This window comes from Macrotis lagotis, chromosome 7, assembly GCF_037893015.1.
Source record: "Macrotis lagotis isolate mMagLag1 chromosome 7, bilby.v1.9.chrom.fasta, whole genome shotgun sequence".
Classification (NCBI taxonomy): Eukaryota; Metazoa; Chordata; class Mammalia; order Peramelemorphia; family Peramelidae; genus Macrotis; species Macrotis lagotis.
The window spans coordinates 69,937,014-69,962,972 of NC_133664.1; the positions used below are offsets into that span (position 1 = coordinate 69,937,014).

Here is a 25,959-nt window from a genome sequence, read left to right on the forward strand (position 1 = left end):
CTGAAAGCAAAGAGTTTGGCTTCCTCCTCAAAAAGTGACATTCAGTGTGCCAACCTTTTAGCCCTTTCTGAGGGCAGTTTCTAGTAGCTTAATAAAGCTATCACTGTGATGGACTAGGTACTTATGGAAATACAGGCGATTTTATTAAGACACATTGTCCTTTATATGGGGAGTTACAGTGTACAGATAGAGCTATTACAAAGTAAGGTAATTTAAGCTAACAAAGGTCCTCATTTGATGTCATAATCAGCTAGGGCTGCTGATTCAGCTTTGAGAGGAACACATTCTGAACCATGAAAAGGGGCCAGAGGCAGAGTGCAATTTCAGGTTATGGATAAGCTTGATCCTGCAGTCCTCCCTCTGAAATCAATGGGAGTCCTCTCTGCCCAAGAGCCCACAGCATCATTAGAGCCTTTCTGGTATTATTTTCTCGGGCCATTAGTGTGTGATGTCTGAATCAGTGTAAAATGCTCATCATCTCAACCCTCTGGGGTTCTCATGAGTAATGGGGACCAAGCAAATGCAGTCCCTGCTTCCGAATCAAGTTGCTCTGAGAGCCCCATGATGTGCTGTTTCCCCTACATCCTCTTTCTCAGCCAAGTTATACGTTTTGGTTCTCCATCCTAGGTAAGAGATTTCTAGGATCCTGGAAAAGGGAAAGCGCTCAAGTATGGAGGGATGTTGTTTTTCTCTAAAGAAATAGTCTTTTAAATGATGTCAAGATATGGCTAGGGAGAGTTGTATAGAAAGAATTATCAAGAAAAGATACTAGGACTGATAAAGCCAAATGAGGGTATAGCTAATTAAGAAAATAGGAATGGAATTCAGGAATTCCATCTATTAAGAGGAAAGGTTAAGAAAATTCACAGAGAGAATGATAATGTTTGTACTTCATTTTAAGGAGTTTTGGGGTTTTTTTTTTTGTTTTGTTTGCAAGGCAAACTGGGTTAAGTGGCTTGCTCAAGGCCACACAACTAGGTAATTAAGTGTCTGAGACCGGATTTGAACCTAGGTACTCCTGACTTGAGGGCCAGTGCTTTATCCACTGTGCCACCTAGCCACCCCTGTACTTTGTTTTAAAAGAAGACCATGACATCAGGGAGAAGATGCCATGAGGAGCAAGTGAATTGGATTGGAGTGAAGGGGTGCTGGACTAAATCACCAGCTTTCTCCTCCAGAACCATCTGAGTCCAATGGTTAGATATGGATCAGGATGACTAGAAATGACCCTGGACAGAGAGAATATAAACTCCTTGAAGGAAGGGACTGGGTCATTTTGCATTTTGTATCCTCAGAAAGTAGCAAAGGACCCTAGAACACAGTAGATGCCTAATAAAGGTTTGAATTGAGGATTCCAGATCAGAGCAGGCAGAAAAAAAAAAAATTCAGGCCAGAGATAAGGGAGAACCAGCAACCTGAGCATAAACAATCTGGATATTCTTTTATAAACAGGATGTGGAAAGTACAAAGTTTAATAGATTCTAGGTATCAAGGGATTGTAAAAGCCAGCATTTTTAGCTTGAACCCAATAGCAGTTGGAAATCCTCATAACCAAGTCTTTTGGCTAATTCTTGTGATGATCTGCTGTGGTAACTGCCTGGGGGCTCTTCGAGAAGGGTTTATTTATTTATAGAGGATAAGTGTTAGCCTGCTCAGCTGTCTTTGATTGGCAATTAGCACATTCCTGCCAAACCCTAATGCAAACAGAAGCCGCCTCAGCTGTCACCTGAGAGAGGGTTTCCAAGCAGAAATCCAATAACCAACAAGCCTTCATTCATTTAAGTCAAATTACCCACCTCATCCCCTTGATACCTCTTCTGACCTCTTTCCATCCAGAGGCTTCAGAGTTACCTAGCTATTTCCCGGACCACTCTCCCCTCTGACCTCACTTGCTATATGAAAGTCACTCTGCTTAATGAACCTCAGTTGGACCTGTGTCAGCTGCCACTAACTCTTATGATCACTGAAAATGGATGTTGGTGTTGGTAGAGAAAGCGTGTCATTTCACATAAAAGGAAACTGAGGCTCAGAAAGGGGAAGGGACTGGTCCATGGACTCAGAGGACGTTCGTGTCTGAGCAAACACTAGAATTCAGTCCTTGTATTTAATGTTCCTGTCCCCATGCCATTCATCTTAGTTCATTCAAAACATTTTTTTTAATTGTCAATCTTCCTTTCTGGAGGACATCCTCTGGGAGATGAAAAGAAAAGTGGACTGAATCTTGGAGGACTGACAGAAGGAAGGGGCCTTTCTGACCAGCGCCTCCTTCCTTCCTTCCTTCCTTCATTCCTTCCTTCCTTCCTTCCTTCAGTGCTTTTGCTTTTCTTTGGACCAGGATGCAGAAAGCTGACACAGACTGAGAATTCCGCAGAGCCCTGGAAGTCTTGTATACATTCCCTGTTCTACAAAAAAACAGCAATTTGGTGAGATGATGCCCTACCCATTTCTTAAATTTCCCTTCATCCTTGAGGTAGAAAGATAAAAGTAAGGATAGAAATTCTGATGATTCTTTGTCTTATCAACCTTTTTTTCTTCAAAGCTTTTTTTATTAAAAAGTGAAAATTAAATGTAATAATAGTTGACCTTTAGTGGTTCATAGGCATTAACTCATTAGATCCTCCCAATAGATCTGTGAGGTGGGCACAATGGGGGCAATGAGTCCAGTTTTATAGATCATGAAAGGGAGGATCAAAGAAATTGCTATGGGCATCCAGAGGGTGACTAATAATGATGGGATCTGAACTTAGGACTCTCTAGACTCTAGGACCAGGGTATCTTCAACTGGGCCTCATTATTAGTTCTTCAGATGCCTCTCTCCTTTGTATCAAGAAAAAAGTGAATTTCTTTAAATGAGGAAATGTCAATAATTACCTACTTGTGTGATCTTGGGTATGTCACAAGCTTTGCAACCCCCTCCTGCCCCCCCCCCCCCCCCCCCCCCCGCCATGAGGAGATTCTCAGTGTGTTCAAGTAGGAAAAAGCATGACTAGTCTGGAAGACCCGATGTCAAATATCAGAATTTCATAGGTTCAAAAGATCATAGGTCCTTAGAGTCAGAAAGGACCAAAAAACTATGATTTTATGGGTGAAGAAACTGAAGAAAGAATTTCAAATCTGCACTGGAAAGTATCAGAGATCACATAGCCAACATCTGGACAAGAATACACTCTACCACATCTTGGTAAAACACTACAATACAATTCTTGGAACATGGTAAGAGCTTACTAAATGTTTCTCCATTGATTCATTGATTCATCCAGCCCTTGATTAAAGACCTAGAAGGAGAACTCACTTCCTGCCAAAGCAACCGCTTTTATTCTTGTAGCTGTTCAGTCATTTTTCAATCCTGTCTTCACTCTCCATGACTTCATTTAGTATTTTTTTGGCAATGAGTGGTCTGTCATTTCATTCTCTGGCTCATTTTACAGAGGAGGAAACTGAGGCAAACTTGCCCGGGGGGTTCTTTGAATAGTTTATTTATTTATAGAGGATAAATAAATTATTTTAAAAAACACAGCTCTTCCTCCTCAAACTTGCCATGACCCTTCCTTCCCCCTTCTCTCATCTGAGAAATTTGCTTCTTAGTTTATAGAAAAAATAAACTACTTCCTTCTTCCTCACTTCCTATTTTTGTCTTCTGTCACTATCTCTTCCTTCACTTCTGTCTCACATGTTGAAGTGACCTTATTCTAGTCCCTCTACCTGTTCAAGCAATCCCATTCTATCAGGTCTCATCCAACCAACTATCCCCTTCTCTCAGCCCCACTTTTTGTCAAACCCTTCCTCAGGCTATTTGCTGCTTCCCTACTTCCCATAAACAAATTCTTATCTCCCCATTCCAGAAAAACAACAAAACAAAAACACTTTCAACTTGATCCTTCTATCTCTACTATCTTTCCTATTTCTCTTTTGCTGCTAGCTAAACTCTTATTAACAATCTGTTTACAACAGATTTCTTCACTTTCACTCTCTTTTTTGCTCCCTTATAATCTGGCTTCCAACCTTATTATTCATGGAAATTTTGCTCTCTTCAGAATTATTAATAAGGATCCCTTAGTTGGCAAATCCAAGGGTCTTTTTAAATCCTTATTCTTCTTGACCTCTCTGTGGCCTTTGACACTGTTAAGCTTTCTCTGCTCCTTGATACTCTCTTCTCTTGAGGTTTTGTCCTCTAGAGACCTCCCCCCTCCCCTCTTCTCTGTCTCCTTTGTTGGATCCTCTCCAACTCCATCCTCTCCATGACTTTTCATGTCCTCTAAATGTAGGTGTCTCTCAGGATTCTGACCTGGGTTCTCTTCACTTCTCAGTCTATAGTGTTAAACCCCGAGGATTTAGTTACCATCTCTATGTTGATGATTCCCAAATCTATTTGCTCCAATCTCTCTGCTGACCTCGATTCTTGCATTTCCATATACTTTTCGGTCATCTGAAGATGTCCAGTAGACATCTTAAACTCAATAAGTACAAAATAGAAGTCATCTTTCCTCATAAACCCTGCATTTCCCCACTGGAAGGCACTCATCCTATGATTCTCTCAGATTCACAAACTAAGAGTCATCTTGGGTTCCTCACTAGCCCCCCCCCCAATTCCCATATCCAAACTGTAGATTTTACCAGTGCAAAATCCCTTGAATATACCACCTTTTTAATCCTGGGACACCCCTTTATCACCTCATGCTTGAGTTATTACAATAGCCTGCTGTTGGATCCTCCTGCCTCAAATTTCTTCCTAGTCCAACCCATCTTCTATTCAACCACTAAAGTGATTTTCCTAAAACATTGGTCTGACCATATCATCTCCCCCTACTCAATAAACTCTAGTAAGTTTCCTATTGCTTTCAGGATCAAATTAAAAAAACCTCTGTTTGACATTCAAAGACCTTCATAACCAAAACCTCTCCTACCTTTCCAGATTTCTTACACCCTACTTTCAGGCCTGTCCTCATTTATCTAGTGACACTACCCTCTTGGTTGTTTGATGGATAAAATATCCCATCTCTCCATTTGGGATATTTTCTCTGACCCCCCCCCCCAACCTGGAATGCTCTCCCTCCTCTGCTCTACCCACTGATCTCCTTTGCTTCCTTTGATTTCTAACTAAAATGCCCTTCTATGGGAAGTCTTCTCCAAGGCCTCTTAATTCCATAATTCCAGGAATTATTTCCTATTTTTCTTGCATTCGACTTGCTTTGTATATTAGATTATAATTAGATTGTAAGCTCCTTGAGGGAAGGTCCTGCATTTTGGGCTCTTTTTATATCCTCAGCAGTTAGCATAGTGCTTGATACATAGTAGATACTTAATACATATTACTTGATTGATTGTTACAAGACATATGAACTGAAAGAACATCACTATTCTAAAAATTATCAATTATAAACTAATGCAGAATGAAATAAGTAGAACCAGGTGTTCAATTTATTTGACAAAAACATTATAGGGGCGGCTAGGTGGCACAGTGGATAAAGCACCAGCCCTGGTGTCAGGAGTACCTGGGTTCAAATCCAGTCTCAGACGCTTAATAATTACCTAGCTGTGTGGCCTTGGGCAAGCCACTTAACCCCATTTGCCTTGCAAAAACCTAAAAAAAACCCATTATAAAAGTAAAGAATATTGAAAGCTATAAGAATTATGCTCAGTACAATGACCATTTGTGATTCTAGAGGACTAATCATGAAACTTGATCCATTTTAGAGAGGTGATAGAGTTAATGTGTAGACTAAGATATTTATCATACATATGAAATTATATATATATATATATATGTATATATATATATATATCCAGATCTATTTCCAGTATCTATCTTGGTCCTTGAATTTTTTTTTAAATCTGAAGCTTTGATTTTAGGATAACTCTTAAAGTAGAGGATAAATATTATGCATAAATTATTATGCACAAAACACTATGCTAATAAATAATGATGCAAATAGAAACCAAGGCAGTCACTGTTCTCAAGAAGCATACATTTTAAAGAGAAAACAAGGCAAGAGATTTCAATTACAGGTCATATGGACAGGTCTAGTGGTCCCTAGGATGAAGCAGCAAAGACATTGGTAATACCTCTTCTTTAATAAAAATAACATTCATTCTGATATTGGCTACTTGACAGGATCTAGCACTTTGATGATGAGAATTTTTTTTCTTTTCTAAATCTTTTGTAGTTGTGGCTGCTTTCCAATACAACAAAACAAATCTTCCATCTCTGAAATAATCTAATTAAAATGATTTTTTTCTTTCACTTCTATAGTTTTCATGTCTTCTAAATAATCTGGTGAAGATGCAATAGACATGAACATTCTGAGTTTCAAGCTATAGTAAGAATGATCACCATTGATTCAAAGAGAGCAGATAGGAATTTTTTTATATAGTCCCATTAATTCAGACCTTACTAAATTGGAATATGTGGTCATTCCCATGGGGACATTTGTATTGTGGAAAAAAAGTATTTGCTTAGGAAATTAGCAATGTGATTAAGATGGCAAAGGGAATATTAACTCTTCTTAAGAAAGAAAGCTATTTATTAAAGCAGGTCCCCTAATAGTCTCAACTAATGGCTATTCTAAGGCAGTACTTAGTAAGAGTTAGCCAGAGTTACTTTTTTGTTGGTTTTGAAAGAAATAAAATGTATTTAAATAAAAGCAATACTTGAAATTTAGACTTTTATTAGTTTATCCAATTTGCAGGGGGTTCATTGTTATACTTTTTAGTGCAGAGATATTAGATAAATACAAATGGGGAAGATGTTCATGGTTTTGGTCCTTGTAAAGACAAACCCAATACAACAGATATTTTATGTGAATAGTAAATATGTCACTTACCTGAAAATGAACTTTCTGGACTTTTCATCTAGTAGACTGAACTATTTTGTGGTCACTCCAAGCAGAACATCATGGTTCAGACATCTTAATGTGGAGAAGTCATGGTGGCACAAGGGCCTGGTTATTCTGGCTAGCTTCCCAGGTGCTAGGGTTTTCTAGTTAAGCACCAAGTCATTTCAAGACAACACTTCCTACCACCCACTATGAGACAGGCAATAAATGAAAACTCCATTTCAAGCCTCTTTTACCTCACATGGCTCATCCATTACAATTCCTCCTTGGATCTCTGAGCCGCAGTAAGCAATTTTCTGAAATGCATGGAATGAACAGAAACATCTATACTTGAACTAAGGTGTTAGAAAGGAGATGGGCTCAATCTACAAATTTGCTCCAAATGCCAACCCCAGAAGAAGGAAAAATTTTGCTCATTTCCTCACCATAGGCATAATTTTAACTATTTATAATTTTCTTCATTTTCATACTACAGAATATGCTAAATAAAATGCTATTCATATGATAATTGCACCTCCTTACAATTCAACCTTCAAACTGCTAGTTTTAAAATTTATCTTCTTTTCTCTTCCCTCATTCCTCCCTTACCATAAAATAGTTTTTGTGTATTATATTATTGCAAGACATCTCTAAGAATAATTACAAGTACAGGGTCTTATAACAATAAATAATAGCTAGTGTATAACTAAAGGTTAGAAACCATTTTATGTATGCTATCTCATTTGGTCTTCACAAGTACCTGTAGGTATTCCTATTACTCTCATTTTACAGATGAGGCAACTGAGAATGAAAAAAGGCAAGTCACTTAATTTCATTGGATTTCAGTTGCCTTATCTGTAAAATCATAAGGGGGGACTAAATAAATTCTGAGGTAGGTTCGTTCTATTTCTCTCTCTCTATGCTCTTTGGACCCACTCCAAAGAACCACTGTATCACTACTTTTTTCCCATCTATATTTCTTTTAAATAGCCCTTCTATATATAGACCTGGAAAGTCTCCCAAATTTGCTTTTTTGTTTTAAGGGTGAGAGCAGTAAAATAGCAACCCAAGGCTAGGAGACCCAGGTGACCATAATTTAGAACTTATGGGGAAAAAAATTACACTTACAGACAAGACCAAAATAATAACAGTGGAAGTTTTTCATGGTATCATCCAACATGGTATCCTGCCTACTAAGTTTCTATTCCATCTGTCTTCCCTTTGTTTCATTTTATATCAATCTTCTACAAAAAGGATAACAGGAAAAACTCTGTGATGGCATAGGAAAGTTTCAGTTTGTTATCAGTCATGATTTACCAGAATCTAGTGGAAAATGCGTCATCAAGATGGGAATCTATGATTCTTTCAGGGGATGTTTAAGTGTGTAGAGTGTTTGATTTGGAATCAGAAAGATCAGTGTTCAAATCCTGCCTCAAACATTTGAGTTATGTGACAGTGGATAAGTCTCTTAACCTCTCTCAATACTTAATTTCCTCATCTGTAAAATGAGGATAATAACAGCATCTACTTAACAGAATTGTTATGAGGATAAAAATGAGCTAATCTGTAAATCACTGCAAACCTTTTTTTAAGGTTTTTTTATTTTTTTGCAAGGCAAATGGGGTTAAGTGGCTTGCCCAAGGCCACACAGCTAGGTAATTATTAAGTGTCTGAGACCAGATTTGAACCCAGGTACTCCTGACTCCAGGACTGGTGCTTCATCCACTAGGCCACCTAGCTGCCCCTATCACTGCAAACCTTAAAGAACCAGGTAGAATAAGCAATAGAGTGTTGCAAAAGGAGGCTGGAAGATTTGGTTAAGTGTCTCTGGGCAAGTCATTTAACATCTACTTTAGTTTTCTCATCTGTAAAATGCAAATAATGATAACACCTACTTCTTAGGGTTGTTATGAGGATGAATTAAGATGTTTGCAAAGTTTTCAGACCTTAATATTCTATGCAAATGTTAAGTAGGAGCAATGGATAGAAGTTATAGCTCAATGTTAGGGAAAACTTCTAACCATTCGTGTTAGAACTTTCCCTTCCCCTGGAGATGGGTGATTATATATTACAGAATATTGCATATTATGTTAGTCACAGCTAATATCTCAGTTACATTTGCTAAACTGTTTCTTTTTTTTTTTCTTTTTAAAAAATCTTTGTAATAGAAGAGGGGAAAGAGGCAGGTTTAAATTCATAAATGAAAGCATCATACTACCAAAAAAAGTCAGAGGATGTATACTACAATAAAGTCAGAGAAATGCTCAGAGAACAGAAATAGACATCATTACTAAATAGAAATGGGAGCAAAAAGATGTGATCTGTGGGTCATATTGAAGGGTTGACACTAGAATGATAGTATTATCTCAGTTCCACAAAAAGTTCATGTAATTTGCTACATTTAGTTTCCTGTGGGTATGCAGCCAGGGAGAAATTTTCCTCTCTGAGGACATGGTTATCAACAAGAGATGGCTGATGCCACTTTTTGGATAATTCATTCAAAACTAATCTATTATCAGGGAATGAGAATCTCTTTGACTCAAATTATATGGATTCAGTTCTACATTGATTTATTTTTCTGTTTTGCTTTGTCAAAAATGCTCTGTTTAACATTCATAGCCCTTCAATTACCTGACCCTCTTCATTCTTCTTTCCAATCTTTTAACACCTTACATCCCAATATGTACTCTTTTATCCATCATTCATGGTCTCCTTGCTGTTTGATAAACAAAATACTCCATCTCTCCATTTGAAACATTTTTTTTTCTGGCTGCCTTCTAGACCTTGAATACTGTTTCTCCTCCACTCAGTTTGGCTTTCTATAAGTTTGAACCAAAATCCTACCTTAAAGGAAATCTTCCCCAACTCTTCTTAATTCTAGTACCTTCCTTCTGTTAATTTTTCTATTTATCCTGTATATAGCTTGCATTGAATATATTTGTTTGCATCGTTCCTCTTATTTTATCATAAGCTCCTTGAAGACAGGGACTATATTTTACCTTTCAGTATCTCTGCTACTTAGTTTAATGTTTGCCACATATAGCAAGGGTTTAATAAATATTAACTGATTGATTTTCTATCTGGAGATAGTCTATGAGGGGTTTAGACAAGCATAGACAACCTTTATTTTTTTTAGGGGTTTTTTTTTTTTGCAAGGCAAATGGGGTTAAGTGGCTTGCAAGGCCACACAATTTGGTAATTATTAAGTGCCTGAGGTTGGATTTGAACTCAGGTACTCCTAACTCCAGGGCTGGTGCTCTATCCACTGTGCCACCTAGCCACTCTAATAGTTTCCTTTATGATAAGAGTACTTTCAATTCCCCAACTAGTTATATATATTGGGAGATCTACCTTTAAGAACACATAAAAATATTCTTACTTCATAAGATCCATGACTTTGCACATAGTTGGCATTCCATCCATAGAGACCAATCACAAAACATTCCAGGTCTTAGTAAAATGGTCTATAGGAATTACACGGTCAAGTTAACAATCATTTAGCAGCTAACTCCCTAGCAATACATCTCGACTGATATAGCTAGATATGTCCTTGGACAACAATACACCATATGTTGCTGGACCAATGCATCTCACAAGTTCAGAGTTAGGAAGAATCTCAGTAGCCATTTGCATTGCATGCCATATTGGGTTTTCTCATTACCATTCTTTCTTTAGTTTGTTACTGACATCAATGATTACTCTAATAATTTGGGGATCTGAATGACTATGGACACTAGTTCAAGAATTATTTGTACCTTAGTAACATCTCTTTTCCTGTCTGTTATGATATAATTGATTTCTTTTTATTTATTTTTGCATACATTGATGAAGAACCAGTATTTCACACAACTTCAGAGTTGGAAGGATTGGTCTGCAGTGACCATTGAATCCAGCCCATTCTTGAAAAGGAATCCTAACCTACCTGACAAAGTGGTCATCCAGACTGCAAAGACTTCCATTGAGAGAGAAGAGTAGCCCATTCTTGCTTGAAGTTTCTTGTCTTTTTTTTTTTTTAGTACTTTTAAGAGAAGATTCTCTGATGTCTAAGCCTTTGAGAACTCAGGGACATCTCAGTGCCAAGGTAAGATGGTGAAGTGGAACTTCAGGAAAGGCACAAAAACCTAATTAACAAAGGAGGGGGAAGGTTAACATTACAAAAGGATTCATAACCCATTATTTTAATAATGAGACTGTATAGTGAGTTTAAATTTGGAGTCACATGGAACATTTCTGAATCACAATTTTTGCATAAAAAGAAAGGAGGTTCTTAGAGTTAGAATATGTAGGCATTTGGACAACTGGAGACCCTTTTCCTTTTGGGTTTTAGTCCTTCAAGTAGCAGTATGAAATCAAGGTTTTCTTTGGCTCTAATTAACCATAAATTAATAAAGTTTCTGTAGGTACCTGAGTTTGGCTCCTGGACTTGGTGCTCCATTCAGCTTGCTCTCTGTGCCAGATCATTACAATATGCAAGACTGTGCCTTCTACTGTACCTCTTTTGTTCAAGGGGACTGTAAGTGGCATTTTATTTAAACAATAATGACTGGTGGAGAGGGCATTTTCTAATAGCTAATGACCAACTGGAGGAATTGAGGGCCTGAGGCAATGCATATAATATGCTATTAAACTCAGAAATTTAAAAACGTAAAGAAAAAATAATTACCTTTTTATGCATGTTGCCATGGATACAGAGTTTTGTTTATGGTACCCGTCTTTCCTAGAGGTTAAAGACCAAAACAGGGACCAATAGGAAAGGAGGACTTCAGTCTCAATGTTCCATTCACTTTATAATGTTTGACATTCCCTAGTTAGTGTGTATTTCTTTAAGAAGGTACTTTTCGCCATGGCAATAGGCTATGTAGCATATGATATGGGCTGCCATAATAAGTATTCATATTTTATTGAACAGTTGGGCAATCAGTATTTAAACTCAGTTAACCTTGTAGATAATCAAGGTTCATTCCTACAGAGTTGCAGGAACTTTCAAAACATTCTTTCTTTTCTCCAAGAACTATCCATTTTTTTCACTCTTTAATTGCACACACATATTTTATGTATTAGTGCCAGAAACACTTTTTCAGTCAGTTCTATTATTGTAGCACATAGTTCAGAGATGAATATTTAGCCATAAGGGAGAAAAATATTAAGTCAACCACCTAATACCCCATATTTTACATGGTAAATGTGTTCTGTGCTTTTTAGTTCTCAAAAGAATTTTTTTCTTTATGCCTTTTAAGGGAGGAAGTAAGATGTAATGGAAAGGCGGCATAGGTCCCAGGTTAGAATCCTGTCAATCACTACCTATGTGACTTTGAGTCATTCATCCTCCCTTGACCTCAGTTTCCTCATCTGTAAAATAAAGAGGCTGCACTAGACAACTTCAAAGTTCCTTCTAGTTCTAGATCTTGAAGCTTTTGAACTTTTAGTAAAAGGCTAGAATTTTATTGTTTAAACACAACATTTTTTCTAAGTTAATTCCTTAACGCTATGTCCAAATTATTTTTTAAAAAATCCTAATTATTCCTGCTTTGGGGAATCATCCAAGGAACTAATCGCATCTTAAATTTCAAAGGCTTCCTCAAAACATCTTTTACCAGAACTCTTGGTAAGTTGCATGTTATTTTATTCCTTCTCTTCCCCCCTCCCCTATCAGAGTTATTTAGAGTCAAATTATAAGCATTTATCATCTACTTAACATAACAACTGGAGAATGAGATAGGAATTGAACTATCATTTTGTTAGGGCAAGGAATTGTTTACTAGTGAGGAGATTGCATACACTGGCAAGTCAAGGCCTTCTCTAAAGATTTGTTGTCCTAGATTGCCTATGGCCATGAGAGACTGCTCTAAGAGTCAAAGAAGTAGAATGTGCCAGAGGCAGCTCCTGAATCCACATCTTCCTAACTTCAAAGCTGGCTTTCTATTCACCAATCATGCTGCCTTTCTATTGTATATAGAACATTCTTGATTAAGTCCATATTTATGTGTGTAAGGGAGGGCGGATAAGAGGGTGACTTTCTTACATGCAAAGATGAATCATACAATCTACTTGACTCAAAACAGACATACTGGCAATAGATATAAAGCAAAATATATTATATAATTGTATAATGTATCATCTGACTACTTCCAATTTAACTAGGTTTCTATTTATTAGGGCCATTTTTTATTGTAACACCCCCCCACTTCTCTCCTCTCCTGTCCCTTCCTCTCTCCTCCCTCCCTCACCAATTCCTCCTTCTTCCTTCTCTTTTTCTTCCTCCTTCTCTTCTTCTTTTTCTTCCTCTTCTTTCTCTTCCTCCTCCTCCTCCTCCTCCTTCCCTTCCTTCCTGCCATGCCAGGGACTATGCTAAATACTACTGCTACTTCTCCCCCCCGCCTTTTCTTCTCCCTCCTTCTCTAAAATGATCAGGAGAAGGAAATGGCAAACCATTCCACCATCTCTGACAAGAAAACTCCAAATGGAGTCACAAAGCATCCCACACAACTAAAACAACTGAACAGCAACAAAAGGAAACATGATCCAGAGGAAAGCTGTTGGAATTAGAGTCAGATTCCAGCTCCCACATTTGTTGCCTGTTCAATCTTGGCCAAGTCACAACCTCTGTGGTACTCAGTTTCCTCATTTCTTAAACAAGGGTGGGAATGAATTGATCTGTAAGGTCCTTTCTAGTTCTAATTCTGTGATAACTATCTGCCAAGTATTTGTAGGGACCAGAGGAGCAGATTAGCTTGGCTTCATTAAAGGGGGGGTTTTGAGGAGTAAGGAGAACAGAGGTCACGAAATGTAGGAAGGGGGTAACTAGTAGAATGAGAAAATAAATACATAAAAGCATGGATACTTGCTCACTAGGTTGAGAAGTGGAGATATGATGTAGAGGGAACAGGGAGTCAATCCTTCTGGGTTCTTCAGCAGGGACATGCTGCAAAGAAGACTTGATTAGAGCAACATTATTCAGACAGTGTGCATATGCATAAGGAGAGGTAGGGGCACCATCAGGCTGGACTATTCAATCATGAGCACGTACTTGCTCAATGTCTAGGTGCCAGTCACTAAGCCAAGGATCAGAAATACAAGACAAAAATGAAATTGTCCCTGCCCTCAAGAAGCTTCGGTTCTGTTAGGGGAGGTGACACGGATGTATTGAAATAGGAGGAAATTTTGAGGGGTCGGCACTAGCGGCTGGGGGATCAGGAAAGGGCTTATGTCGGAGGTGCTATCTGAGCTGAGCTGAAATGCACACCTCATCAGATGAGGTGATGAGGTGCTAAAGCAGGCAAGTGGACGGCTAAAGAGAAGGAAGCCAGGGGACTGGATTATTCACAGACTGGACAAATCAGTCCTGAATATTAGCAGCCTGCATTTCAAGAGGGCTTTTCCAAATGCTTTATAGACATAATCTCATTTTGATCCTCACAACAGCCTGGCGATAGGTAGTACAAATATTTTTATCCCCAGCTTACAGATAAGAAAAGTGAGGATCAGAGAAATGAAAAAAAAAATGTGGTCCAGAGTCATACATCTGGTAAAATGCTGATGAAATTCAAACCCAAGTTTTCTGACCACAAATCCTATGCTCTCCCAACTCCATCGTGTTGAAAAGTAGGCTGTGTTTGAATTCCTCTGTCATTTTAACAAGTTAGTAGGATTCTTCTAGTGGAAAACTCTGGGAAGAAGTAGTTGTTTTTGAAGGGCAGAGAGAAAGTCCTATTGCAAGTATTTTAGACCTTGCAATGGCCAATGAGGCAAATACAGGGTTGGGTTAGGTATGTCTCTAAAGTAACCCCCTTGACTATGGATAAATCAATTATAAAGGCAGGATAGAAGAAAGGAGAGGCTCTCTCCGTCTCCTCTAAGCCTAGGTGCCAGGAAGATAGGAATTCTTCACCAAAATCTGACACAAATGACTTTTAGATAATTTTGAGCAAATTATTTTACCACTAGTTCTCCTTTTTTCCCCCTCCTCTTCCCATATTATACTTACCCTGACTCAATTCTAACTTTTGGAGCTTTTTATCATTCCTAAGAGACAAATAATTCTTGTATTACTTCCTTCTCAAAAGCTAAGGAAAATTCAAAACTGCAAATACCACAAATATCAAATGCTTATTTTGCATAAAAGTTCTGTGCTCAGCTTTGAAAAGTCCCCATCCTCAAGGAGCTTTCTATCTAGTAAGAGAGATAAAACCTGTACAAGTGCCTAGATGCACATACAGATGTTTATGGATCTATTAAACAAAGCAATGGAAGAGTTCAGAGGAAAGATCAATTCTAAATGGGAAGTTCTGGAAAGACATCTTGAAGAAATAACTTTGGGCCAAGACTTTAAGAATGGATAGGATTTCATCAGATTGAATTAAGTGTTGGAAGATGGAGGAAACCATTTGAAACAAGGCATAGTTGAGCAAAGGCACAGGTGTTTAAAGGAACAATGAGTAGTTCAGTTTGACTGGAGCATAAAGGGAGTGACAGTAACTAAGTGTGAGATAAAACTACAGAATAAAATCATCTTTAAGTACCAGGGACAGTTAGGACAGTTCTGGAAACAGAATGTAGGACACAAACTGATTTTCCTGAGTTCAAATCTGACCTCAGGTACTTAATGATTGTGTGACCCTGGGCAAATCACTTAGCCCTGCTTTTCTCAGTTTCCTCATTTGTAAAATGAACTGGAGAAGGAAATGGTGAAGTTCTACAGTAGCTGTGCCAAGAGAATCTTAAATGGGGTCACAGAGTCGAATACGACTGAAAAATGACTGAACAAATACATACTAGGCTTTATTTGGGTGGCAAGAATCATTGAAAGGTGTTTCTTAAGTAGAATCATAAAAATCTATTTCCCAATCTTTTTTCAGCCCCTGAATTTTGTGGTTCCCATTAAACTTTCCTGTATCCTTTATTCAATATGAAAAGAAATCACTTCTAGAATTTGTTATACTTTTGCTTATAAGAAATAAAAGAGATATTAGTTTCCATAGAATAATATAGTTTTCTTGTTATCCCTTGTTCCTTGTACCCCTTTGACAAGCTTCTCATATTAGGAACCCTTGTTCTAGATCCTATTTTAAGAGCAGATAAAGAACTCAGAGACCATCTCATTCTTATTTTAGAGTCTTCAGGAGTTAGAATAAGACTTGCTCTAAGTCATAAAGATAATAAGTATCATGACTCAGAGCAAGTACACTTCCCACTTACATGGATACAAAACCCTTTAAAGTAATATTATATAGATTAATTTTTGTCATCTACTTTTGTCTTTAAAATTTAGAACATTCCAATGGATCTGAGCAGCCCTTTAGAGTCCTCTGCACATCCTCATCTTATGTTCTCATTTTATGAATGAGGTGCAAGGAAGTTAAGTGACTCATCTGGTATAAATCTCAGAGGTGGCATCTGAATCTAAGCCTTCTGATGAAACAGACCTCTTTTAAGATTTCCATTTTACCATATGACCTCCCTTAATGAATACAAATACAAAAGTGTAGATGCTAGCATTAAAGAAATTCTGAATTTTCTTTTAAAAAACTTCCTTCCAAAATTCTGATTTTTTTGAAACATATCATCGTTGTATTATGGGTGTTTCTAGGTCTTCAAGGGCATGGTGAAGGGTCAGTCCAATGTGCTTCCCTTAGAAGTGTTTAGTATCCCCATATCAATATCCCCAAATATCAGTAGCTGGGGCAAACATTTGAAGAAGAATGTCCCAAGTATCCTGACCTGAAGAGGAAAGCTTTCATGAATGCATCAGAAATGAAGTCTGATATCAGGTTTCTCCCAAAATATTTAGTCTAGAAATCTTTTTTACAGGTCAACGTCCTAGGAAATAAAGGTTTCATTGTAGGGCAAAGCTGTCAGCTTCATAGATATGACCAGAGAGACATTTCTATTTCTTTCATTTTCGAAGGACCTTTGAATTTCTAACTTAGTTTGACCTGTTAGATTCCTCTTAGTTTGACCTATTTAGATTCAAGTTTTAGAGTCAGGTGAGGTTTCTTCCAATCTAAAGCTATGATAATATTCTCTGATATTTCCCTCTAAAAATTAACCCTCCACATCACAGATGGGAGCATCTTAGTTATTTCCAAATGATTTAAATTGTTTCATTATTGTAGTAGAAGGAGCATTAGGGTTAGAAGACCTGGTTTCAAGTTTCTGCTGTGCCATTTATTAACTGCATGATTATGAGAAAAATCACTTACTTGAACCTCAGTTTCCTTCAGTAAAATGAGGGTACTACTACTTAATCTTTTTTAATAATGTGTGAACTACTATTATTACTATAAGTTATTTACATAATATATTATGATTATGTACAATTTACATAAACTTGAACTATTATTATATGAAATAACATACATGTGTAAGTTTAGAGTAAGCATCCCAGGTGTTCACATGGACCATTTGTGGCCGATCTATAGTTGAGAATTCCAAGCTTGTGTTGGTCTGATTAGCCACAGTTGGACACACTGTAATTTGTCTCAAACGTGGTGATGTCATTTTGGTCTTCTTCGATGATGAAGGACAAAAAATCATTATTATTACCTATTTAAAAAATGTCCTGTAAATCTCCCATGAAAGCTACATGTGGGGATGCTTTCTCTGTTGTCTAGTCTTGATAATTGTTCCTTTCGGAATAATGATCACATAAGTTGGGATAAAATGAGAGTTAAAATTCTGTTTAATGTCCTATTCAAATTAGATCTTGGACTTTAGAAAAAAGGTCTTTTCCTTTGGATCTGAAAGCAATTGCTTGGAAAATGCTGAGTAGGTTGTTAAATCAGCAACTGGAAAGTCATTGTATATAAAATTCTAAAAGGCTGTTGGGAGTTACCCAGTCTTCTCCTTGAATGTTTAGGCTCTAATATGCAGTTGAAAGGATGACTTTGTTTCAGAGAGAGAGAGAAAATGCATTTATTAGGTATTTATTATGTTCCAGACACTGTACTTGGGGTCATTAAAAGAACTTTCAAGTTTTTTAAAAGCAGTCATGCTCTCCTCCAGGTCAACCTTGGACCTTCTTCATTGTCTATTTGCAGAGTCTGTCAAGATAGATAAAATCCACTCAGATGAATATCATAGCCTGTATAATAGTCATTCTTCATCATCTTAATTGTTCCTGTGAGGATTTTGTTAATGTTGCCCAGTTTTTTTTATCGTGTCTGACTCTTTCTGACCTCCTTTAGGGTTTTCTTGGGGAAGTTATTGGAGTGACTTGCCATTTCCTTCTCTAAGTCATTTTACAAATGAAGAAACTGGGGTAAACAGGATTATGTGACTTGTCATCCATCTTGTAAGTGCCTCAGGTCAGATTTGAACTTAGTTCTTCCTTACTCCTGGTTCACTGGTCTATCCACTCTACCACTAACTTGACCCTCCTATGAGTACAGTTAGGACAAATTGGTCACATGCTGGGATCCAGGTATTTTACCTATCTTGCCTGTCTGACTGTTCTTTTTCAATTCCTTTGCTGAATTTTTATCCATGCCATGTCCACTCATTCTGGTTGTCCCCAAGATCTTATTTTCCTTTCTTTCTCTATTATATTACTTGGTAATATCATCAAATTGTATGGATTCAATCATCATCTCTTTGCAGACAATACCTAATATTTTTCATCTAGTTCAGTCTCCCATCTTCATCTAATCTGTCTCCTGAGCTCCAGTCTTGAATAGATATTTTAAACTGCCCATGTCTCATAGGCATCTTAAACTCAACATTTCCAAAACAAAACTGTCTACCTTTCTCTAACAAGCAAATAAACAAACAAAACAACCTATCTCCTTTCCTAACTGAGGACTCCATGATTCAGTCCAGTCATCTAGGTTGACAATCACATTATCATCTGGCTCTTCCCTCTCACTCACCTCATTTATTCAATTGGTAATTGCTTTCTTTCTCTCCGACAACTTTCACATACATTCTTTTCTCTCCACTCATACAATTACCATCCTATCTGGGGCAACTATAATAATGGAATTGGTTTGCTTGTTTTTGCAAGGAATGGGGTTAAGTGGCTTGCCCAAGGACACACTGCTAGGTGTGTCTGAATCCAGATTTGTACTCAGATCCTCCTGCCTTCAGGGACAGCACTTTATCTACTGTGCCACCTAACTGCCCCAATAACATAATTGGAATCCCTACCTCAGGTGTCTCCCAATCCCAAAATATTCTCCACAGAAGCTGCTAATCTGACTAAAGGGTAGGTCTGACGGTGTCACTCCCTGATCATCTATTGCCTCTAGAATCAAATACAAACTCTTCTGCCTAGTATTTAAAGTTCCTCACAACCTGGATCTCTTCCTACCTTTCCAGTATTCTCACCTGTATTCTCTTAGCTAGACTGTCTCACTTGTTGTTCCTCACATCAGATGCTCCAGCTACATTTTCTCTGTTTTTGCTCTGATTCTTGCCCTTGCAAGGAATGCTCACCCTCCTAACCTCTACCTTGAAGAATCCCTGGTTTCCTTGAACTCAGCTCCAGTGATCCCTCCCATTGTGGAACTTCCACAGTTCCAAATGCTAGTGCCTTTCTCTTCAAGGCTACCTTCCATCTACTCAATATTTACTGTGATATTTTGTGTCTGTTGTCATTCATTAGAATATAAATCTCTTGAGGATAAGAACATGTTTTTGCATTTTCTCTGTCTCCTCAGAATTTAAGTGCCAGTACTGCTGGCACATAAATATTTGTTGGTTTACTGCTAATTAGTCAGAGGGCTTCATTGGTTTTCTGAAAATTTCAAGAGAAATTGAGAAAGAGTCCAACGGTTGGTCAACTTACAGGAGGACATGGAGAGGAGTTACACAGGATATGCCGGTATGGAAGGGTTCCAATATGTGCCACTGGAGGGAGTACCCATATGCTTCACATCTCATTTAGCCATCTCACTTTCTGCCTGGGCCTGTACCAACAATGCTGATAGGAACTCTGGACCTTCACATTGGGTTTTCCAGAATCCAGTTCTCTATATCTAGGGGAGTTAATCCACTCATCGTTGGAGCTTCTACTCTGGTATCCAAATTGATTATAGGCAAACTAGTCCATTAGTTCACTATTCACTACCTGCTAGCTCTAAATATCAGACCAGGAATCACCTTCATAAGACATTCAGTCATCTAACCAGGTCACACACCATTTACCTGTCACTATCCATGTACAAAACCTTTCTCCCCTTTATCTTCTGAGAACAAAATATCTTCCTTGTCACCACACTCATATATATATATATATATATATATATATACATATATATATGTATGTATATGTATATATATATGTATATATACACATATATATGTATGTAATATATATGTATATACATATATATGTTGTTTGCTTTTATGAGGGGGTACATACTGCCTCCTTATTTAAGGCAATAAGTGACTCACCCAAGGTCATACAACTAGGCTATTATTAAATGTATGAGGCAATTTGAACTCAAGTCCTCCTGACTCCAGGGATGGTGCTCTATCAGCTGGCCACCCAGCTGCCCCTCATACTGCCTCTTTAAAAAAAAAAGGATACCCAGTAATTAGCATAGTGTCTGGTCCACAAGTACTTAATGCTTTTTTCATTCATTCATTCATTCATTCATTCATTCATGAGATCACAGTTCCATTTTACCAACATTTCATGTTTAGATGCTAGACTACTTAGCTATTTTATTGGGAATGTTTTTTAATTAAAAAGTTTAAAATGGGATAATTGAAAAATGTGAAAGAAGGTAGCCTTCAAATTGTATTTCAGGGTGGTAATCATCAAAACAATTTGGCACTGGTTAAAAAATAAATGTGTGGATCAATGGAATAGATTAGGTACATAATACACAGTAGTAAATGACCATAGTAATCTAGTTTGACAAACCCCTAAAAGAGAAAAACCCACTATTTGACAAAAACTGTAGGAAAAAACTAGAAAACAGTTTGGCAGAAATTAGGTACAGACCAATATTTCACACTGTATACCAAAATAAGTAGTATCAAAATAGGTGCATTATTTAGCCATAAAGGGTGATACCATAAGCACATTAGGAAAGTTTAGAATAAGTTTACCTGTCAGATGTATGGAAAAAGGGAAAAATTTATGGCAAAACAAGAGATAAAGAGGATAATGGAATGTAAAGTGAATAATTTTAACTATATTAAATCAAAAAGGTTTTGAACAAACAAAACTAATGCAGTCAAGATTAGAAGGGAAGCAGAAAATGGGATTGGGGAAAATTTTTCAGCACATTTCTTTGATAAAGGCCTCATTTCTCAAATAGGGAAGTGAACCAAATTTGTAATAATACAAGTCATCTCCCAGTTGATAAATGGTCAAAGGATATGAACAGGCAGTTTTCAGATGAAAAAGTCAAAGCTATAGTTTTATGAAAAAAAAAGTGGTCTAAATCACTAGTGATTAGAGAAATGTGAATGAAAACAACTCTGAGGTATCAGATTGGCCAGTACAACAGAAGTGGAAATGGATAAATATTGTAGAGGATGTGGGAAAACTGGGACACTAATATATTGTTGGTGGAGTTGTAAACAAATCCCAGCATTTTGGAGAAGAATTTGGAACTATACCCAAAGGGCTTTAAAACTAAGCAAAACCTTTGACCCAGAAAAAACAATACTGTATCTGTATCCAAAAATAACCATTAAAAAAGGGGAAAAGACCCATGTGGACAAAAACATTTATAGCAGCTCTCTTTATGCTGGCAAAGAATTGGAAGTTGAGGGGATGCCCATCATTTGGGAATTGATTAAACAAAATGTAGTAGATGATTATAATGGAATATTCTTGGGTTATAAGAAATGATGAACGGATCGTGCTCTCAGAAAAACCTGGAAACACAGCCATGAAATGATTCAAAGTGAAGTGAGCAGAACCAGGAGAACGTTGTACACAGTAATAGCAATATTGTATAATGATCAATTGTGAATGACTTAGCTAGTCTCAGCAATTCAATAATCAAAGACAATTCTAAACGACTCATAATGAAAAATGCTCTCCACTTCCATAAAAAGAACTGGAGGCATTTGAAAGCAGATCACAACATATTTTTTTAAAAACTTGCTTTTTCTTATTTTGTATATGTGTATTTTCTTTCACAACATGACTAATATGGAAAGATTTTACATGACTGCCTATGTATAACATATATCAAAGTGTTTACTTCTCAATGAGTAAGAAGGGAAAGGAGGAATAGAATTTAAAACTCAAATTTTTTTTAAAAAATGAATGCTAAAAATTATTTTATATATAATTAGAAAAATATTTTTAAAATAGTAAAAAAGTTTTAAAAACTTTTTGAAATTTTTAAGAAGAAAAGTGTTTCTTCCTGTTCTTAAGTTTTAAGGTCCCTAGAAAATGAAAAGATTATATCAAGACAGTTTTTAAAGTCCCTTCCAACTTTTGCATTCTTAAAAACTGAATAGATTAAAAACTCCTTGAGAAAAGGCTCTGGGTAATAACTATCTTTACATCCACAGTGTTTAACATAGTTAGCACTGAATAAATGTCTGTTTAATAAACGAATGAATGATGTGTGTATGTAGGAATGAATCAATGATCTAGTTTCCAAAGGCTTTCTTACCTGGTTGCATTGGAGAGCACAATCCAAACTCTATCACCACTTGATGGTAATTTATGAAAATTGCAGGAGCAGTTACCAAAAGGGAAAAAATACAACAAAAAAACAAAAACTACATGTGCTAGTGCTTAAAACAGCAATCTATCACAGAAATAGCAGCTTTGTGACATAAAGAGGATAACGAGCTTTTAAAGATTCCAGCTGATAGCAGATCTGTCTGATGGTTCCTTGGCATTCACTTGTAACACTCCTACCTTTAAGATTCTAGAAGACTATTTCAATTTAAGTATTTATAAAGAAATGATGAAGACCTCCTCTTATTACAAAATGTACAAAGAACACTTAGTTATAGGGGTATCCTGGGACTAGCTCAAACCAAGGGCACTGATACTGCAGATATTATCAAATAATACAAAACAGGATTTGACTGTTTTGGTGGTTATCCAAAAACTGAGAGAAAATTTAACAATGCAGATTAAACTTTACAGTGTTTCAGGGGCACATTTCCCTCCAACCACCCTGGAGAACTGGATGTTAAACATATACCAGCTCACCCCTGTAAAGACCATCCAGCTCAAAGCCCCTATTTTATAGCGGAAGAAAATAAGGTCTGGAGGGGGTTAGATAAAAGTTCCTTACAACTCGTTGGAACCAGAAGTAGAATTCAAGTTCTTGGTCCTCTGTCTTCCAGTTTAGTGTTCTGTTGAATGTATTTCACTGTGAATCAATTATCCTTATCTAGACCATAGAATAAGTAGGAAATTAAGTTAATTATCTAGAAAATCCAACCCCTAAAAAAGTAATATTTTAACTAAAAATGAAGATAACTAAGCTAAATATTCTTTTTTACCTAGTGAAGCTTTTTTCTTTATTTTGCTTTGCTTAGTATTTTGGAGTTCAATAAATAGTGGTTTTTGTTGTTGTTTTTTTTAAATGAATTATTTCTCATTCTATTTCCAGGTCTTTCACTTCCTAAAAGGGTTGTAACTAAGGTGGGTAATCAAGCCGTTGCCACAAAACACGAAAATTTGTAGGAAGCCAATAATACTTGGAGTATTTGGGGAAAAAAACCCAAATAAACCTGAACCTAGCACCAAGTTAGCAAAAAAAATAAATTATTAGAATAAGCTACCAGATGCTACTTTCATTCTCACTACCCTGGTAGTCAAACACCTTGGTTGAATTTCTCAAACCTGATCTGGCTGGCTCCATCCTGCTCCTCCTACTCTTTGCCTCAGATGCAAAAACCACTAGGTATTTACTGCTCTGATTTCCACTAACACTGACCCTGGTTCAGGTTCTTATTACCTCTTGCTTAGACTACTGAAATAGACTACTAAAAAATCTTCCTGCCTCTTTTCTTTCCTCCAATGAATCAATCCTGCATACCAGTGCCAGATTAATCTTCCTAATGCACAGATCTAATAATATCATTCTCTGCTCAAATGCTCCATATTGCCTACTGAATTAAAAAGTTCAAAGTCTTGAGCTGGTTTTCAAAATCCTTTATAATCTGGCACCCAGCTACCATTCAATTCAATTTAATTCAACAAGCATTTATTAGGGCCTACTGCGGTATTCTGCTAAGTGATTGGGATAAAAAAACCAAAAATTAAACTGTCCTTTTCCTTAAGGAATTCACATCACACTAGGAGTGAACAATAAATATTTAGATAAGTAAATAGATAATAAATACAGGCTATGGGGCTTTTGGAGGCCAGTCCTAGTTCATACTTGGGGATTAGCCCTAATATATCGTTCTTTCTTTGCCTCATACTGCTCCTAACCAGAGTTGCTTCTGAACATTTCCAAATATAACTCCTGTCTAGATCTCCACAGATGTAGGTAATAGAGGGCCTCAGATAATCTATGCAAGAATTCAAGATAAAAAATGCATATATATCAGATACAGGGTAGCCTTCTGAAGACGTGCTCTGGCAACTGACTCTGCAGGTACCAAAGTCCTGGTCTATGAAGCAGCCATTGAAGCATCAGAAAACTAAGTCCTCACCACCACAGTCTTAGCACTGACAAATGTTTTCATAGATGTGACTATCAATGGAAAAGACACTCAAGAAGCCACACAACCATATATTTTGTTGCCTTCGGACCCATATGGACGAGTTCCACCTGACCTACAACTGAAATTACAAATATGTGTTCTCTGTTAGAATGGGAACTCCTTGAGGATTATCTTACTTTTCTTTCTGTACCTCAGTGCTAATTATAGTGCTTTGCACATAGTAAACACTTAATAAAAACTTTAAAAAATTCATTCAATTTGTCATCCACAGAAAAAGGAGAAATGCATAGGTGACATTCAGTAGCTCATAAACAATCAATATAATCTTTTCAGCTCCTAATGAGACCCTCTTTTGACCCAAGGTGCTAAAGCCCCCATTCATAGCATTATTCTGTGATTGGGATTTCCTTCAAAAACAAACTTGGGTTCTCTATGAGGGCTACTCTTTGATATAGGTGATGCCTTCTTTTTTACTCCTCCAATACCATACAGATATTTAAACTAACCGTATCCTTCTGAGGGACTACCATAGAAGAAAAACAGCAAGAACTTGGGATAGCTAGCTAGGCAAGCTCCATCTGAGTAGGTTGGAGCAATAGTAGATGTCCATGGCCCAGGACTTATTCTCTAGGCTGCATTTGGAGTTTCTTGTAGCTGTTCCCCCCAAGAATCAGTATATATGTTTACATATCTTCAGGAACTTGATATTCTCTTTAGAAAGTATTTCTTATGTTTAAGTGATTGTACATGGATAAATTTTATAAAATTGCTTGCTCTCTTGGGGAGGGGAGAAGGAAGGAAGGAAGGAAGAAAGAAAGGAAAAAAGATTTGGAACTCAAAATCCTACAAAAATGAAAACTATCTTTACATGTAATGGAGGTAAAATAAAATATTATTAAAATGTTTTTTAAGAGTATTACTTTTGTCCATTCAGTATTCATCGCTCATTTGTTAAATTGTGTCAGTCATGTCTGACTCTTTGTAACCCCATTTGAAGCTTTCTTAGCAAAGATATTGGAATGGTCTGACAGTTCCTTCTCCAGCTCATTTGATTGATAGATTAGAAAACTGAGGCAAACAAGGTGAAGTGCCTTGCCCAGCTCTGCCTCACCTGTTGCCCCCTCACCACACATCCCTATCTAGTACATGTATGAAGTCAAATTTGAACTCGGGTCTTCATGACTACAGACTCAGTACTCTATTTACCAGTTACCAAGCTTCCCCATCTCTCATGTTATACACAGACACACATTCACATGTAATATAAATTTTATATATAATATAGTTACTTTTAGTGTCTCTGAACTATTAAATATTCCATGAACCAGTCCCACAATTCCCACAATTAAACTTTTCCTTACTCTTTATTATACATACAAATATATAAATGTCTTTACCCCCCCCCAAAACCCCCACTAGATAATTATGGTGGGTGGGGTGGAAGAAACTAGAATCTGGAGGGATCTGAGAAAAGCTTTCTGCAGAAGGTGATGTTTAAACTTGAGCCTGAAGGGGAGCAAGGATTCTAAAAAGGGGAATGTGAGGA

The 25,959-nt window shown here is 37.1% G+C and overlaps 1 long non-coding RNA gene across 3 annotated transcripts; it reads left to right on the forward strand.

The window, feature by feature from the left end:
- The first annotated feature begins 300 nt into the window (after positions 1–300).
- Positions 301–23,468, forward strand: LOC141493705 (uncharacterized). Of its 3 annotated transcripts, none has more exons than XR_012470297.1 (3): positions 301–627; positions 2,312–2,423; positions 23,351–23,468. It is a non-coding gene; the product is annotated as an uncharacterized LOC141493705 (long non-coding RNA). The 3 variants fall into 3 exon arrangements; XR_012470295.1 differs by having other exon boundaries at positions 2,336–2,423; XR_012470296.1 differs by lacking the exon at positions 23,351–23,468 and adding an exon at positions 10,644–10,853 and having other exon boundaries at positions 2,336–2,423.
- Positions 23,469–25,959: the final 2,491 nt, after the last annotated feature.